Here is a 15383-nt window from a genome sequence, read left to right as displayed (position 1 = left end):
AAGTTCACCCTTGCTCATGTCAACTTGATTATTTTCTACTACTTTAATGCAAAGCTATATACTTATCATTCCTGCATCGCAAATGAAATGTTACTTTCCAACTATGAATATGACTATGTGGCTGGCAATGGAACCATGGTATGTGTTGATATGGTGGAGGTTCCATTGCATGGGTTATATCACCCTAGGATTAATTACCAATGCTGTCCAGTGATTCTAGCGCCGTACAAACCGCGTTGACCATGAGATCTATAATGGCTCTGGGGAAGCCAGCCGTATCTTTTCCCTTCTGCACGCCAACGGATCTGTAGAGCCGGTGGGGTTTTGGAGGCACCGCCGCAATAGGTTGGGATATCCTTTTAAATCCCCATCCATTAGTGATGATAAGCTCTACGATCTATGAAGGATTGTCCGGAGTACACCGTGAGTAAAGCCGTATTATCGGGAGAAGTCTACTGGGGGTGTACGGTTGGACAAAAGGGTGGGTTTGCAGTCGCGGAGAAGGCGGTGTGGGCTTGGATTTTCATACCTGGCCTCACACCAAAGGAAGTGTGAATGGGGGCAAGTCCCTGCGGATGGAAAAAGGGGTGGAATCTCTTATGGGAAAAGTAACGCACCTCTGCAGAGTGTATTGATACGTCTCCGACGTATCGATAATTTCTTATGTTCCATGCCACATTATTGATGATATCTACATGTTTTATGCATACTTTATGTCATATTTATGCATTTTTCGGCACTAACCTATTAACGAGATGCCGAAGAGCCAGTTGCTGTTTTCTGCTGTTTTTTGTTTCAGAAATCCTAGTAAGGAAATATTCTCGGAATTGGACGAAATCAACGCCCAGGATCTTATTTTTCCACGAAGCTTCCAGAAGACCGGGGATGATACGAAGTGGGGCCACGAGGCGGCCAGACGCTAGGGCGGCGCGGCCCAGGCCCTGGCCGCGCCGGCCTAGTGTGTGGGCCCCTCGCGTCGCCCCTTGACCTACCTCTCCGACTATAAGAAGCCTTCGTCGATAATAGTTCCAGTACCGAGAGCCACGATACGGAAAACCTTCCAGAGACACCGCCGCCGCCAATCCCATCTCGGGGGATTCAGGAGATCGCCTCCGGCACCCTGCCGGAGAGGGGAATCATCTCCCGGAGGACTCTTCACCGCCATGGTCGCCTCCGGAGTGATGAGTGAGTAGTTCACCCCTGGACTATGGGTCCATAGCAGTAGCTAGATGGTTGTCTTCTCCTCATTGTGCTTCATTGTCGGGTCTTGTGAGCTGCCTAACATGATCAAGATCATCTATCTGTAATGCTATATGTTGTGTTTGTCGGGATCCGATGAATAGTGAATACTATGTTATGTTGATTATCAATCTATCTATGTGTTGTTTATGATCTTGCATGCTCTCCGTTACTAGTAGAGGCTTTGGCCAAGTTGATGCTTGTAACTCCAAGAGGGAGTATTTATGCTCGATAGTGGGTTCATGCCTCTATTAATCTGGGGGAGTGACAGAAACCCCTAAGGTTGTGGATGTGCTGTTGCCACTAGGTATAAAACATTGATGCTATGTCCGAGGATGTAGTTATTGATTACATTACGCACCATACTTAATGTAATTGTCTGTTGTTTGCAACTTAATACTGGAAGGGGTTCCGATGATAACCTGAAGGTGGACTTTTTAGGCATAGATGCATGCTGGATAGCGGTCTATGTACTTTGTCGTAATGCCCAATTAAATCTCACTATACTCATCATATCATGTATATGCATGGTCATGCCCTCTCTATTTGTCAATTTCCCAACTGTAATTTGTTCACCCAACATGCTATTTATCTTATGGGAGAGACACCACTAGTGAACTGTGGACCCCGGTCCATTCTTTTACATCGAATACAATCTACTGCAATACTTGTTCTACTGTTTTCTGCAAACAATCATCATCCACACTATACATCTAATCCTTTGTTACAGCAAGCCGGTGAGATTGACAACCTCGCTGTTTCGTTGGGGCAAAGTACTTTGGTTGTGTTGTGCAGGTTCCACGTTGGCGCCGGAATCCCTGGTGTTGCGCCGCACTACATCTCGCCGCCATCAACCTTCAACGTGCTTCTTGACTCCTACTGGTTCGATAAACCTTGGTTTCTAACTGAGGGAAACTTACTGCTGTACGCATCACACCTTCCACTTGGGGTTCCCAACGGTCGCGTGCTGTACGCGTGTCAAGCTAAATTTCTAGCGCCGTTGCCGGGGACGTGAAGGAAAATTACACCACAGAGATTTCTAACTCCCACGTCAACTCCACGCCAGCAAGTAAATTTCTGGCGCCGTTGCCGGGGAGATCAAGACACGCTGCAAGGGGAGTCTCCACATCCCAATCTCTTTACTTTGTTTTTGTCTTGCTTTATTTTATTTACTACTTTGTTTGCTGCACTAAATCAAAACACAAAAAAATTAGTTGCTAGTTTTACTTTATTTTACTGCCTTGTTTGCACTCTATATCAAAAACACAAAAAAATTAGTTACTTGCATTTACTTTACTTTTAGTATCATGACTAGTCCCGTAGTTGTCACTCTATCACCAGAGGAATCAATCTTCACTTTTAAACAAGGTGGTGAAGAGAATTTTAAAGAAGCTTGGTCTAGAATTTTTGATTCTTATAGTAAAACTGAACCTAAAATGACCCTAAGTTTGCTTCTTAGTAACTTTTATTTTGGGCTTATTCTTCGCTATAGATATGCCTTAGATGCTGTAGTGGGAGGAGATTTCCTTCATTGTGATGGGGATCAAGCTTTTAATGCCATAAGAAAATTGATTACATCATTTAGCTCCGATAATAATTTTGATCCATCTCATGCTAGCATGCATAATAGATTAAACACTCTCGAAACAAATATATCCTGTTTAAAAGAAGTGTATAACCAAATTCGCGAATACTATGATTATGTTCCATTAAGCTTCGAACCTTCAATGTGGGTGCCTACCGTTAAAGTTGTTATTGGTGGTGAAACTTTTCATGCTCGTTGTGATATTATGTCTGAGTTTTGCCTTATGCCTAAAAGTATTTATGAATCTTTGACACTTTGGGAACTTACTGAAGGGGGAGAAGAAATAACTCTTACTGATAACTCTGTTATAATTCCTAAGGGTATAGCTGAAGGTGTTTTCACAACCTTTCTTGGAAGGACGGTATCCACTGATTATCTCGTTATTGAATGTGTAGGGACAGGACAAATCACGCTTGGAAGATCCCTGCTGAAACTCATGGGAGCAATCATAGATGTTGGGAAAGGCACTCTAAATTTTACCTCTACACCTGGATGTGGTCATGTATTCCTAGACCCAAGAGTAGGAATAAGAGTAAGAAGGGCAAGAGCAACGCCCCTTGTAAGAATGTCAATGCTTCGTCTCTTGATAATACTTGATACACACTTTCTGCGCCTAGCTGAAAGGCGTTAAAGAAAAGCGCTTATGGGAGACAACCCATGTTTTTACTACAGTACCTTTATTTTATATTTGAGTCTTGGAAGTTGTTACTACTGTAGCAACCTCTCCTTATCTTAGTTTTTTGCATTGTTGTGCCAAGTAAAGTCGTTGATAGTAAGGTTCATACTAGATTTGGATTACTGCGCAGAAATAGATTTCTTTGCTGTCACGAATTTGGGCAGAATTCTCTGTAGGTAACTCAGAAAATTATGCCAATTTACGTGAGTGATCCTCAGATATGTACGCAACTTTCATTCAATTTGAGCATTTTCATTTGAGCAAGTCTGGTGCCTCAATAAAATTCATCTTTACGAACTATTCTGTTTTGACAGATTCTGCCTTTTATTTCGCATTGCCTGTTTTGCTATGCTTGATGGATTTTTCTATTCCATTAACTTTCAGTAGCTTTGTGCAATGTCCAGAAGTGTTAAGAATGATTATGTCACCTCTGAACATGTAAATTTTGATTGTGCACTAACCCTCTGATGAGTTGTTTTGAGTTTGGTGTGGAGGAAGTTTTCAAGGATCAAGAGAGGGAGATGATACAATATGATCAAGGAGAGTGAAAGCTCTAAGCTTGTGGATGCCCCGGTGGTTCACCCCTGCATATTTTAAGAAGACTCAAGCGTCTAAGCTTGGGGATGCCCAAGGCATCCCCTTCTTCATCGACAACATTATCAGGTTCCTCCCCTGAAACTATATTTTTATTCCATCACATCTTATGTACTTTGCTTGGAGCGTCGGTTTGTTTTTATTTTTTGTTTTTGTTTGAATAAAATGGATCCTAGCGTTCTTTGTGTGGGAGAGAGACACGCTCCGCTGTTGCATATGGACAAATATGTCCTTAGGCTTTACTCATAGTATTCATGGCGAAGGTTGAATCTTCTTCGTTAAATTGTTATATGGTTGGAATCAGGAAATGCTACATGTAGTAATTGCTAAAATGTCTTGGATAATGTGATACTTGGCAATTGTTGTGCTCATGTTTAAGCTCTTGCATCATATACTTTGCACCTATTAATGAAGAAATACATAGAGCTTGCTAAAATTTGGTTTGCATAATTGGTCTCTCTAAGGTCTAGATAATTTCTAGTATTGAGTTTGAACAACAAGGAAGACGGTGTAGAGTCTTATAATGTTTATAATATGTCTTTTATGTGAGTTTTGCTGCACCGGTTCATCCTTGTGTTTGTTTCAAATAAACTTGCTAGCCTAAACCTTGTATCGAGAGGGAATACTTCTCATGCATCCAAAATCCTTGAGCCAACCACTATGCCATTTGTGTCCACCATACCTACCTACTACATGGTATTTCTCCGCCATTCCAAAGTAAATTGCTTGAGTGCTACCTTTAAAATTTCTATCCTTTACCTTTACAATACATAGCTCATGGGACAAATAGCCTAAAAACTATTGTGGTATTGAATATGTACTTATGCACTTTATCTCTTATTAAGTTGCTTGTTGTGCGATAACCATGTTCCTGGGGACGCCATCAACTACTCTTTGTTGAATATCATGTGAGTTGCTATGCATGTCCATCTTGTCTGAAGTAAGGGCGATTTACCACTTATTTAATGGTTAGAGCATGCATAATGTTAGAGAAGAACATTGGGCCGCTAACTAAAGCCATGAATCATGGTGGAAGTTTCAGTTTTGGACATATATCCTCAATCTCACATGAGAAAATTAATTGTTGCTACATGCTTATGCATTAAAGAGGAGTCCATTATATGTTGTCTATGTTGTCCCGGTATGGATGTCTAAGTTGAGAATAATCAATAGCGAGAAATCCAATGCGAGCTTTCTCCTTAGACCTTTGTACAGGCGGCATAGAGGTACCCCTTTGTGACACTTGGTTAAAACATATGCATTGCAATGATAATCCAGGTAATCCAAGCTAATTAGGACAAGGTGCAGGCACTATTAGTATACTATGCATGAGGCTTGCAACTTGTAAGATATAATTTACATAACACATATGCTTTATTACTACCGTTGACAAAATTGTTTCTTGTTTTCAAAACCAAAGCTCTAGCACAAATATAGCAATCAATGCTTCCCTCTGCGAAGGGCCTTTCTTTTACTTTTATGTTGAGTCAGTTCACCTATTTCTCTCCACCTCAAGAAGCAAACACTTGTGTGAACTGTGCATTGATTCCTACATATTTGCATATTGCACTTGTTATATTACTTTACATTGACAATATCCATGAGATATCTCTACTATATAAAAAGGAGGAACTTCCTCCGTTTTCTGCCATTTTGGTCGTCACTTTGGTCGTCCGTCCACCCAACCAAAACAGGGAAAGTCAAGCAGTCTCACGTTCCATGCAAGGAAATATCAATCAGCAAAAACGTGTACGGAAACCAATCAACCAACCAAATCATCTCCCCCCTCACGTACAAGGAAATATCAATCAGTGAAATCAATCAGCCAAAACGTGTACGGAAACCAATCAGTCCAACCAAATCATCTCCCCCCTCACGTACAAGGAAATATCAATCAGTGAAATCAATCAGCCAAAACATGTACGGAAACCAATCAGACCAACCAAATCATCTCCCCCTCACGTACAAGGAAAAAATCAGCCAAAACGTATATGGAAATCAATCAGACCAACGAAATCACCTCCCCCTCACGCTGCCGTCTCTTCTCATCCTCACGCTGTCGTCTTTACTCCGACGCCTGCCGTCCGGCAACCACCTCGCTGCCTCGTGGTCTGAGATCTCTTCTTTGACGCCTGCCTTCTGGCAACCAGCTCGCCGCCCCGTGGTCTGCCGTATCTTCGCCGACGACTGCAATCTCTCCATCGACCTTGCTGGTTGCCAACGCCGACGCCCCGTGGTCTGCCTCATTGGTCTACCGCCTCGCCGACGCCCCGTGGTCTGCCTCATTGGTCTGCCACCTCGCCGACGCCCCGTGGTCTGCCTCATTGGTCTGCCGCCTCTTCTTTGACGCTCAGACATCGCATCAGTTTCTTACTTCTTCTGGCATACAATTTACAAAGATCATTAGATCACTCACGTTGGGGCAATGAATGCACAAATGTCATAGAGGTCACTCAGTTTATCTACATTTCTAGAATTGAGCTTTATGGATAGGCTAACATGTTGCCATTGATATATGCACGAAAATGCCCGAGGCCTGATTGCATGACGATCAGCAGACATCAATAAGTTTAGAAGATGCAAGCCTCTCGATACTTGATGTATTCTACCAGTTTATGGATAGGCTGCAAGCATACATAAACTGATTTGTGCCTTGGGGTGGTGTACTGACACAAACCTTGGCTTTGGACATGACATAGTCTATATCCTGATATGTCCTCATGTCATTCCAGATCCTATCGAACTCATAAAGGTCACACGCCAGTACTTCCGTGCTTTTTTATCAGGACACCTGCACATGTAGATCAATAAGTTAGTGGTGTTGCATTAAACTTTACTATTTCCTCAGGGCACGTGCACATGTATATCAATAAGGTATTGGTGTTGCATTAACTTTACTACATATAGAAGTCAAAAGTTATTAAACTTCAGTAGACCCACGAAAAATAATAATTAGCACTCAAGTTCATCAGCAAGCGCACTGGTAGGCTGTGTGGTGTACTGGTGTAACTCTACTCGATTTCATGAGCAGGACTCCAAATATGAACTAATTTCGTATTCACAACTGCATTCAGATTTGGTAGTTTTATATCTGATAAGCTAGATGCAAAATTCTAAGTTGTACTACAAAAATTGAGTATATTATCTTTAGGATTAGCAAAAAGTCTGAGTTGTACAACAAATCCTTGATGAACAGGTTGCTCCACATTCAATTGGCGACAACAGAACCAAAAGTCACAATAGGCCAACACTCCTGACATTTTGGATGAGCCATCGAAGGTGTTGATTCTGAATTGGATAGTGAAAGGTACACTTATGTGCACTTGCTTCATGCCTTTTTGCACTTTCACCTTAGTAGTAAAACCATTAGGAGGTTCTGAACAGTAAATGTTTCATGACAGAGAATAAGTATGCTGTTACCTTGCAGATGGAGCCGTCGAAACACTCGACTGAACGAACTCCTTTCAAAGACTTGTCCAACACCATCTCCACAAGTAATGGAGGGGAGCCTACTGATGCGAAAGAACGAATCAAACAACAGCGTAGACAGAGATATGCAGAAATGGATAAACACAAAAAAGAGGAGCTACTTAAGAAGCGTCGTGAATCCTATCAGCAGAAGAAAGCTAAACTACAAATCACACCATCTGTTACAGCCACGCAAGAGTCACATGGATATCCATCTGCACTTTCTCAACTACAAAACACTCCTGCTCTTAAAGGTGCAATTTTTAGCCAGTATGTTCAATTCATGTGTATAATGCCACTAAACAACATTCTCCTTGGGTTTTAACCAGGAGACACTTATTGGAACAAGGAAAATGTTGTCCCTGTTGAAAAAGACGCATACCAAATGCAAACACCTCATATGTCATCTCAAGGGCAAGGAAGTCTCGTCACTGGTATGACGATTCCTAAAATCTCTATAAAAATTTGGTTCAGCTATCTAATAATTTGTATGTAATTTAGCTACAACATTCAACAATGAAAATGAGGTTCCTTCAGTGAACAAGAAAAATGAAGTTCCTTCTGAAGATGATGAATGGCTAAGAAGGAATGACAGCTATCAGAGGCAATCAATTCCTATGGCATTTCAAGGGCAAGAAATCATCCCTACTGGTATGATTGCAACTTATTCTAATTATTATTGCGTGAAGTTGCAGGGCCATATATAGAATGATGCAAAATTTCCTGGGCCAGCTAACGCGACGACCCGGACAGCCTCAGTCGCCTCCACATCTTGGAGCTAGAAGAAGGGGTGGCCGGCGGTGCGGCCGATTCGTCGTGGAAGACGAAGGCCCGGACGGTGGCAGGGTGCGCGGCGGCCCGGCCTCACTCGCCGCCACGGCGCGGACGGTGGCAGGGCGCACGCGGCGGCCCGACCTCAGTCGCTGCCCACGGGGCAGACTTCTGACGGAGGTGTGGTTAGAAATGACATCAAGAACAGTGAATTCCCAAGAATAGGCGTGTACACCACTCCTTCCTTTTCCTGTACACAAACAGAGGAAATAAGAATGAAGGCTTGCTAATGTTGACAGCAGATATTCGAACTTTATACTCTGAAACAAGATACTGAAGACAACATTGGAGTAATGCCCATACTCTATAATGTAAGCTCTGTATAAATTAATTTCATGTTCTGATCGTAACTGTCATTCCCAGCAGGACATTTCTGATTTCTCCATTCAAATTACTCTAGGAGTACATGACAATGAACACTAATGGGCAGCAGCAATAAGACTATTGCAGATAAAACATGATGCATTACAGAAGGAGGGATGGTAGCTCAATTTCAGAAAAGTACAGAAGCTCAGTGTCATCCTTTGATTACTGTTGTACGGAGTACGTACCTTTGATTAGAAGCAAAGTGCCTGGAGCACCGAGCATGGTTACGATTGGAGTTTCGCACCAATCTGGCATGCTTGGAGATGAGAGCCGCTGCTACCTGTCGCCCCAGGTGTCCCACTACGTCGCGCTGAACCACCACCACCACGTCCAACCGCCGCTCTCGTTGGCGGAGCTACCGCATCCGCTGGAGGCGCTGCTGCAGGGCCAGCTGGTCAGCGAGCCGCAACTGGACGGGGCCGTCTCCTGGGGCCGCGCCAACTTCAAGCACAACAACCTCTCCAGCTTCGTCAGGCAGCTCAACAACAATACAATAGGAAGAGACGGGCGCGGGAGACGGCGCCGACGCTAGCTGTTGGCGACGGCTTTGGCCGAGATCTGGGAGGAGGTCTTCTCCGGCTACGATTTGAGCTCCGCACCACCACCACCACCACAATTGGAGCTCGGCACCTCTGCTCCAAAAATCGACCACCGCCGGTGCAGATCCGACCGTGGGAGGAGGAAAAATATGACCTTTCAACTCGACCTTGATGCGGCACTTCTGTTGGAGAGAGCGGAAGAGGCGACGAAGCTTGAGGAAGAGTGCGGCGACGCACGCGGGCGCCGGCGACGCGGGTGGGGGCCGGCGACGCGGACGGGCGCCGGCGAGGGAGGTGAGAGACGGGGAGAGGGGGATGCGGGCGAGAGGTTGAGAGTGGGAGCGAGTGGGCGAGTGGGCGACGACGGGGCCTGTCGGTGCAGGGGTAGAAAAGGAAACTCATAAAATTAGATATAGCACAAAAATATTTGACCGTGAATCCGCCGACGTCTTATAATTCTGCAGAGTAGATATCAGTTTGAGACGAAGCAAAGTCAGAACCAGATTTGTCTGCCCGTTAGAGGACCCAGATTCGGCAGCGTATCTATCCAGAGCAAAGATACACACACTTGACGAGAGAGAGGGGCAGTCTGTGTGTATTTGCATCTTGTCGTAAGGGTACTCTGTGTGTATTTGTGTTTTAAAATCATAATTTAAAACCATTAAAACTTCTTGATAATTTGTGAAATAAAAATTTATCATAAAAATATCATGAAATTCTAGACAATAAGTATTTTGTCTAACATTTCTGGGTAGATACATCTCACTCGCTATCATGACTACTTAAAAGTGAGTTTACTCGACTCGACATCAACGTCGCTAGACTCCAGCATGTGAAGGAGCGAACTACAAATGCAACACAATGGAGGTTTTAATTCTAACGAAAATCACGCGCCTAAAAATCAAGGCTGCGACCAAATTGCTTACCCAGATTCATCAGGCGCGGGCCACCGTCGAAGATAGTAACATAGCGGTGGACTTAGAGGAATCGCACGGCGGAGGGCGCGGTGGAATGGCTGCCTTCCGTTTCTGCTTTGCCGCTGCGGCGGGCCCTCCTGCCTTTGATTTCCGTAGCACCCGGGCAGCCTTGGCCATTCACGGGATAAATTGACGCATTATGTTTGTTTGTCTAAAAGAATTTTTTTTTAAAGTTAGCTTTCAATAACCAGTCACGGTGTATCTAAAAAAGTTAGCATTACAAAAAATGTTCATATTGTCCAACAATTGTTCACGGACATCCAAAAAAATGATCATTATTTTACAAAAATGTTCTATGTCCGAAAAAGGTTCACCAATTTCAAAAACAAGTTCATGCATTTTAAGAAATGCATGTTTGTTGCAAATTATATATGTGCATTGAGAAATAAAATTTAAAGACCCGTGGCAACGCACGGGCATTTGTACTAGTACATGTTATAAGTTGAAAGCAACCGCTGAAACTTAATCTTCCTTTGTGTTGCTTCAATGCCTCTACTTTGATTTATTGCTTTATGAGTTAACTCTTATGCAAGACTTATTGATGCTTGTCTTGAAAGTACTATTCATGAAAAGTCTTTGCTATATGATTCAGTTGTTTACTCATGTCATTTACATTGTTTTGATCGCTGCATTCATTACATATGCTTACAATAGTATGATCAAGGTTATGATGGCATGTCACTCCAGAAATTATCTTTGTTATCGTTCACCTGCTCGGGACGAGCAGGAACTAAGCTTGGGGATGCTGATACGTCTCCGACGTATCGATAATTTCTTATGTTCCATGCCACATTATTGATGATATCTACATGTTTTATGCATACTTTATGTCATATTTATGCATTTTCCGGCACTAACCTATTAACGAGATGCCGAATAGCCGATTCTTTGTTTCTGCTGTTTTTGGTTTCAGAAATCCTAGTAAGGAAATATTCTCGGAATTGGACGAAATCAACGCCCAGGATCTTATTTTTCCACGAAGCTTCCAGAAGACCGGGGATGATATGAAGTGGGGCCACGAGGCGGCCAGACGCTAGGGCGGCGCGGCCCAGGCCCTGGCCGCGCCGGCCTAGTGTGTGGGCCCCTCGCGTCGCCCCTTGACCTACCTCTCCGACTATAAGAAGCCTTCGTCGATAATAGTTCCAGTACCGAGAGCCACGATACGGAAAACCTTCCAGAGACGCCGCCGCCGCCAATCCCATCTCGGGGAATTCAGGAGATCGCCTCCAGTACCCTGCCGGAGAGGGGAATCATCTCCCGGAGGACTCTTCACCGCCATGGTCGCCTCCGGAGTGATGAGTGACTAGTTCACCCCTGGACTATGGGTCCATAGCAGTAGCTAGATGATTGTCTTCTCCTCATTGTGCTTCATTGTCGGGTCTTGTGAGCTGCCTAACATGATCAAGATCATCTATCTGTAATGCTATATGTTGTGTTTGTTGGGATCCGATGAATAGTGAATACTATGTTATGTTGATTATCAATCTATCTATGTGTTGTTTATGATCTTGCATGCTCTCCGTTACTAGTAGAGGCTTTGGCCAAGTTGATGCTTGTAACTCCAAGAGGGAGTATTTATGCTCGATAGTGGATTCATGCCTCTATTGAATCTGGGGGAGTGACAGAAACCCCTAAGGTTGTGGATGTGCTGTTGCCAGTAGGGATAAAACATTGATGCTATGTCCGAGGATGTAGTTATTGATTACATTACGCACCATACTTAATGCAATTGTCTGTTGTTTGCAACTTAATACTGGAAGGGGTTCGGATGATAACCTGAAGGTGGACTTTTTAGGCATAAGTGCATGCTGGATAGCGGTCTATGTACTTTGTCGTAATGCCCAATTAAATCTCACTATACTCATCATATCATGTATGTGCATGGTCATGCCCTCTCTATTTGTCAATTGCCCAACTGTAATTTGTTCACCCAACATGCTATTTATCTTATGGGAGAGACACCACTAGTGAACTGTGGACCCCGGTCCATTCTTTTACATCGAATACAATCTACTGCAATACTTGTTCTACTGTTTTCTGCAAACAATCATCATCCACACTATACATCTAATCCTTTGTTACAGCAAGCCGGTGAGATTGACAACCTCGCTATTTCGTTGGGGCAAAGTACTTTGGTTGTGTTGTGCAGGTTCCACGTTGGCGCCGGAATCCCTGGTGTTGCGCCACACTACATCTCGCCGCCATCAACCTTCAACGTGCTTCTTGACTCCTACTGGTTCGATAAACCTTAGTTTCTAACTGAGGGAAACTTACTGTTGTACGCATCACACCTTCCACTTGGGGTTCCCAACGGTCGCGTGCTGTACGCGTGTCATGTATCAAATTGTGGCTGTCACTCCCTGTTCCGGGAAGGGAACTGCGAACGCGGCAGGAAAGGAACTCCACGAAGTTCTGGTCAACCTGTGAAGACTGACGGGCATAGTTTTCATAATAAAAGCAACCTTTTGAAGAAATGATTTCAAAACATGCATTGACCTGCGATTTCCTGATCAATGGTCATAGCTAGTGCATCAAACACCTTTTTACTCTTTTAGAACTTGCTCAGTACCCCTGTACTCACTTTCTTTCGACACCCTTGCTAGAATGTAATCCGGAAGTGGAGGCCGTCAACGATGGAGCACCAGAAGGAAGTTACGAGCTGGTTTACGAGGAACCTGATCTTACCGGCGGAGTGGAAGGAGTAGACTATGGGATAGTCTACGGATCAGATGACACGGAGGTGGAGGAGTAGTGACATACCCTAGCATCATAGAGCCGAGCAGCGTAGAACTTACTTAAATAAGTTGTTGAGCTCTCTTTATAGTTGTTATAAGTTGTAATCGTACTTAAGTAGTATCTTAGGGTGTTCTCATAGGACCTGTGAGAATACCAACTTGTTAAGACAATGTTTGTAATAAAGTATTGAGTGTTATGACCTGCAATGTTTCTGTTGTACCACTCTGAGGGATATGGCAATTTGTGAAGAAGTCCCTTCACAAAGATCATATCAACGACTTGTATACTACAACATGCAGTGGTATGCTGGGTCACCGCACAACCCCTCTTTTTATCGACTCCATGCCGTTGCTATTTTTATTTGACATCCATATCTATATTGTACAGGGATAATGGTAATTGGGGCTAGTTCATCTGACGGATCAGGTACTAGTTAACTGCTCTGGTGTTAACTCGACAGGTGCCGCTTAAGGTCTTACCATTCTATCGAGTCCCAGTCATATTTTATCGGGTACCTAACGCGTCCGTTAGGATTTTTCTTCGTATCTGTTGATACGGATAAAAGTAGCAAACCGACGTCAGAGATGGCGCTACGCCACACAGAACGGATCTGGGGTCTTACCTTCGCAAAGTTTTGCGGCATTCAGAAATTGTTCGCAACTTTGGCGTTCTGAGAATATATTGTCGAGTGCCTTGTTCGGCTGATGCAATGACCCATTTTGCGGGTTCTTCTATATTTTTCTCAGGCGTGATGAGATAGCCAAATTTATTGTGTTCTTCTATATTGTCGTCAGGCACATCGCCGATGCTCTTGCTCAGAACAAATGACGAGTCAATGGACCCAAAGATTTGTCCATCCTCTTTTTTTCCCTCCTTTTTTCCCTTTTTTTTTGTTTCTCCTTGATGATAATTTCGTCGAGTTCCTCCCTCAGGAAAATATCTTCGGGTCCTCCTTGAGGACAATTCTTTGGGTCCTGTTCTTTCTTGAAGACAATTCTTCGGGTTCTCATTGAATAAGATTTCGTCGGGTTCTCTCAAGATTTCGTCGGGTTCCTCCCTGGAGAAGATTTCGTCGGGTGCTCTTTTGATTTTGTCGGGTTCCTCCCTGAAGAAGATTTCGTCGGGTGCTCTTTTATATACTTTGAATTTTACTTTCTCCTGCACAAATAAACAACCTTTTTCTATTTTTTTCTTGACTCTCTTTTTCGCATACAGTGTCAGATGCTCGGATTTGATGATATGTAAAGTGAAATATATGTCGCGCAGCCCCCGAGTGTCAGATGCGACGAAAGTAAACGATAATCAACTTTGTGCAAAATAAAAGAACACTTAGCGTTTTGGACATGACGAAGTCGATGCATGATGAAGTCTTCGAGTGTAGATAAAAAATCTAGCCAAAGTAGAAACCACCAAATAGCAAAAGTGGAGGCCGCGAAATTGTTGATGAAGAAATAGCCGAGCCCTCGAGCGTTGCTTAGGTGATGTCATGATTGTTGTGTCGCAGTCGTGACGCGAGGCGAAATCGTTGTCGAGCCCCCGAGCGTTAAGCGTGATGTCGAAATAAGTTGATGGAGTCGCGGCGTCATATTTGGTGAAGCCATTTAAGATGAAGCCATAGACAATAATATACGAAGATGAATCCCAGATGAAGTATTTGAGATGAATCCATATTGAAGATTACGCCATTAAATATAGAGCATATATTGAAGATAAATCCGTCGATATCATAGAAGATGAATCCATTGGCCCGAAGAATCCAGTAATAATCATAGAAGATGAATCCGCTGATATCATAGAAGATGAATCTATTGATCCGAAGAAAATAGTTCTAGTAATAACCATAGAAGATGAATCCATTGTCCCGGAAACGCATCGGGTAATATTGTATAAGTGAACCAATTATTAACCAAAGAAAACCAATCCAGTAATCCGAAGAAATTAAATCCACTGAGCCGAAGAAGATAAAGCCACTAAGTCGAAGAAAATAATTCCATTGAGCCGAAGAAAATAATTTCACTGAGCCGGAGAAGATATATCCAGAGCCGAAGAAAAGAAATTCACCAAGTAACTGAGTATATTTGTGGTAACGAAGTAATGACACAACCCCCGAGTATTCTGGTGTGGCGAAAGTAAACGATAATTAACTCTTGGAGGAGGAACACTTAGCTTTTTATCGGGTGTGGCGGAGCCGATGTGGAAGCATATCGTGCGACAGACACAATCGATGTTCGCGACGTCCGGCCGGAAGTAGTCGATGAAGAGGACGCAACCAATGTGATGGATCCTCGACGAGTAAGCCCTCGAGTGTGTTGAGTTAGTGATGTCGAGTCCGCTACAAGCCAGCAATGACGAGCCCCCAAGCGAGTGCGCTA

At 43.5% G+C, this 15383-nt stretch overlaps 1 long non-coding RNA gene across 2 annotated transcripts; it reads right to left on the bottom strand.

Moving 5' to 3' along the window:
• Positions 1-5794: 5794 nt before the first annotated feature.
• Positions 5795-7775, bottom strand: LOC127295000 (uncharacterized). 2 transcript variants are annotated; one of them, XR_007847364.2, is made up of 4 exons: positions 7515-7775; positions 6772-6885; positions 6392-6473; positions 5795-6352 (listed from the first exon to the last, which is right to left on the bottom strand). It is a non-coding gene; the product is annotated as an uncharacterized lncRNA (long non-coding RNA). The 2 variants fall into 2 exon arrangements; XR_007847363.2 differs by having other exon boundaries at positions 5795-6473; positions 7515-7769.
• Positions 7776-15383: the final 7608 nt, after the last annotated feature.

This window comes from Lolium perenne, chromosome 4, assembly GCF_019359855.2.
Source record: "Lolium perenne isolate Kyuss_39 chromosome 4, Kyuss_2.0, whole genome shotgun sequence".
Classification (NCBI taxonomy): domain Eukaryota; kingdom Viridiplantae; phylum Streptophyta; class Magnoliopsida; order Poales; family Poaceae; genus Lolium; species Lolium perenne.
This window is presented reverse-complemented; position numbering and strand designations above follow the sequence as displayed.